The sequence below is a fragment of the Cyprinus carpio genome, unplaced genomic scaffold (genome assembly GCF_018340385.1).
Source record: "Cyprinus carpio isolate SPL01 unplaced genomic scaffold, ASM1834038v1 S000001193, whole genome shotgun sequence".
Classification (NCBI taxonomy): Eukaryota; Metazoa; Chordata; class Actinopteri; order Cypriniformes; family Cyprinidae; genus Cyprinus; species Cyprinus carpio.
In genome coordinates, this window is record NW_024873912.1 from 1 (window position 1) to 3,691 (window position 3,691).

A 3,691-nucleotide genomic window follows, 5' to 3' on the forward strand; every position below is an offset into this window, starting at 1 on the left:
ACGTGTGAAAAAACAAGCCTCGGTTTTTTCTCGTGAATTGGGCACTTAGGAACGCGACCAGCCCGGGGCAGTCCGTCGCGCTGCACTGGCTAGCTCAGTCGGTAGAGCATGAGACTCTTAATCTCAGGGTCGTGGGTTCGAGCCCCACGGTGGGCGTATCTTTTGGCTCTCCCTCGCCCTTCCCAACGGGTCTCAGTCTCTTGACTTCAGTTTGCTGACGCGGGACACATGTTGCGTCTGAGCTTCGTGGTGCGCTCAGCGTTGATTTTTTTTTCGTCACCGCAACCCAGTGGAGGTGCCACCGTCAGTTCTCGGTGGCGCAATGGCTAGCGCGTTCGGCTGGTTAACGAAAAAGGGGTGGTCGAGCCCCACCCACGGACGAGGAAGCTTTTCGCTGCCTTTCCGTACGTTGTGTCTGCAAACACAGAATTAGAAGACGAGACACGTGTCCGCTCAAAACGTATGCGTGGAGCAGCATCGTAGACCCTTTTGAGCTGTTACAGCTTTGTCAGTTGCCTTGTGTTAAGAGAAGACAAAGGGTGGTAAGCGAAGGTTTCTGTCAGCTCAATTTTGCTGTGGTGTGTACACGGAGTGTTCATGTTTTGTTCCGGGAGGTGGAGGCCTGTGTTCCAGGGAGGTCCTGCTCAAAACTCCCTCTAGGCGTACCACAAAATGCCACGAAAATAGTTGTATGTATGCACACAGCGGGACAGATCTCCATGCCTGGATTTTTTTTGGGGAAGTTGCCTGAACTTTTAGCCTCTCAGGAGTTTGGACAAGAGGTCAATCGATTTGTCACACTCCTAGTAGCATCTTTGTATTTTCAGTTTCCGGTTGGAGGTTGGGTCCTCCAATTTTTTGCTGTATGGCACACTTTTTGCCTTTGGACATTAGGAGCGTTTGCATTCAGTGACCGCTCTCTCCTGAAACGGAATTTTAACTCCTGGTTTTGATTGTGCATGTTATCGGCCTGCTCTGCTTGTTCAAACTGTGATCCCCCAGCAACAGGCATGGCTAAAACAAACAAAGGACACTCTAAGCCAAGGCGTGGTCCCAAACCTTCGGGGAGGGCCACTGTCCGGCAGACGTTTGCTCCAGGCCGCGCCAACAGAACCCCCCACCACCTACCCTGCCCGGAAGTTTCGAGTATGCTGGGAGAGAACCTTATTAGCGCTTCAGGGGTGTTTCAATTGGGCTTGAGCCTAAGCTCGGCAGGACAAGGACCCGCCAGGACTGAGTTTGGACCCCCTGCTCTAAGCCTACGTTAGGCTACACCCTAGCTTTACCCCAAGAGGTTTCTAAGAATGTGTGAAACAAACAGCACGGTTTTTCCGTGAAATTTGGGCACTTATGGAACCCGCGATCCAGCCAGGGGCAGTCCGTCGCAGTCATGACCGGCTAGCTCAAGGTCGGTAGAAGCATGAGACTCTTAATCTCAGGGTCGTGGGTCGATCCCACGTTGGGAGTATCTTTGGCCCCCCCCGCCCTCCCAACCCGGGTCTCAGTCTCTGACTTCAGTTTGCCGACGCGGGACACATGCCGCGCCTGAGTCAGGAAAAGCTTCAGCGCTGATTTTTTTGTCACCGCAACCCAGTGAGGCAAGTGCCACCCGCCAGTCCTTCTGTGTGGCTAATCAAGCGCTGCTCGGGCTGTTAACCTAAAGGTTGGTGGTCTAGTGCCCAGGACCAGCAGCTTTTCGCTGCCTTTTCCCGCCGCATGTTGCAAACACAATTTAGCAGACGAGACACGCGCGTTCACAAATGCATGCATGGCATTCGAAGCTCCCTTGAGCGTTTACAGCTTTTGTCAGCTGCTCTTGTTTTAAGAGTACACAAAGTGGTAGCAGCTGCTGCTTCTCAATAAGCCTAATTTTTTATGTGGCTTGGTACACACAGGAGTGTTCTCAGTGTTTTGTTCCGGGAGGTGGAGGCCTGTGTTCCCAGGGAGGTCCTGCTCAAAACCTCCCTCTAGCTACCACAAAATGCCAAACGCAAATTGTTGTATGTACACACAGCGGCGACAGAGACTCCAGCCTGGATTTTTTTTGGGGAAGTTGCCTGAACGTGTACCTCTCAGGATTTTGGGGGACAAGAGGGGTCAATCGATGGTGTCACACTCAAAGAGGGCCTCTATTACCTCTCTTCTTTGTCTTTTCCACTTTTCCGTTTTGGCGGTTGGCGATCCCCGTCCCCCTTTTTTGCTGTATGGCCCCCTTTTTGTGGGTTCTTGCCTTTACGCCCTTAGTCATCGTTTTGCATTCAGGGGACCGCTCTCTGCCTGAAGAACGGAATTTTAACTCCTGGTTTTGATTGTGCACTGTTATCGCCCCTGGCTCTGCTGTTCAAACTGGGATCCCCAGCAACAGGCAGGCTAAACACAAACAAGGACACTCTGAAGCCCAAGGGTGTCCAAACCCCGGTCTTGGAGTCCACTGTCCGGTCCGAGTTTTGCTCCAGCCCGCTCCAATAAACAGACCTTCCCGGCATTTCTGCAGCAGTCTGCTTGGAGAACCTGATTAGCTGCTTCAGGTGTGTTTCAGGGGCTTGGAGCTAAGCTCGGCAGGACAAGGACCCTCCAGGACTGATTTGGACCACCCTGCTAAAAGCCTACTGTTAGTCTTAAACCCTAGCTTTTACCGCAAGACGGTTTTCTCAATGACTGTGTGACAACACAGCCTCGTTTTTTCCTCCGTGAATTTGGGCCATTGATAAAGAACGCTGACCATGACCCGCGGGGCACGTTACCGGCGCAGCTGCCCGGCTAGCTGCGAGCGGGTCGTAGAAAGCATGAGCCCTTAATCTCAGGGTCTGTGGGTACCTCGAGCGTCCCCGCGTTGGTCCGTATTCTTTTGTGTGCCTCACCACCCTCGCCCTCGAGCCCACGGGTCTCATTCTCGTGACTTCAGTTTTGCTGACGCCGTGGGACAAGCATGGTTGCTTCTGCGCGTTCGTGGTGCGCCTCAGTCGGTTGATTTTTTTTTGTGTCACGCAGCAAATTACCCAGTGGGAGGTGCCACCCCGTGTTCAGTCCTCTGTGGCGCCTATCGTCTATCGGCGCTTCTCGGAAAGCCGCTGTAAAGAAAGCCGACAAGGATCTGGGTCGTATCGAGCCCACCCAGGGACGAAGGAGGCGTTCAGCCTGCCTTTTCCGCCGTAGTTGGTCTGCAAACACATAATTTAGTCAGACGAGACACGCTGTCCGCATATCACTACCGCATGCGCGCTGCGGAGCAAGCTATTCGTAGCACCTTCTGACGCGTTTACGAGCTTTGTCTAAGGTCCTGCCTACGTGTGTTCTAAGAGAAGAAGCAAAGGAGTGGTGAAGCGCAATGTTTCCTGTCAGCTCACATTTCGATCTGTGGTCCGGGTATCGCCCACAGGAGTGTTTGTCTATGGTTTGTTTCCGGGAGGATGGAGCGCCTAATGTATATCCATGGGAGGTCCATTGCTCAAAACTCCCTCTAGGCGTCCCACAAAATGCCACGAAAATAGTTGTATGTGGTATGCATCACAGCGGGACAGAACTCCCTGCCCCGGGATTTTTTTGGGAAGGTGCCTGAACTTGTAGCCTCTCTGGAGTTTGGACAAGAGGTCAATAACTACGATTTGTCACACTCCGAGTACGCATCTGTTGTATTTTTCAAGCTCCAGGTTGGCAGGTTGCTAGGTCCCTCTCAATAATTTTGCTGTCA

At 52.7% G+C, this 3,691-nt stretch overlaps 1 non-coding gene across 1 annotated transcript; it reads left to right on the forward strand.

Moving 5' to 3' along the window:
* The first annotated feature begins 82 nt into the window (after window positions 1-82).
* Window positions 83-156, forward strand: trnak-cuu. Its single transcript has one exon. It is a non-coding gene; the product is annotated as a tRNA-Lys (tRNA).
* The last annotated feature ends 3,535 nt before the right edge of the window (window positions 157-3,691 follow it).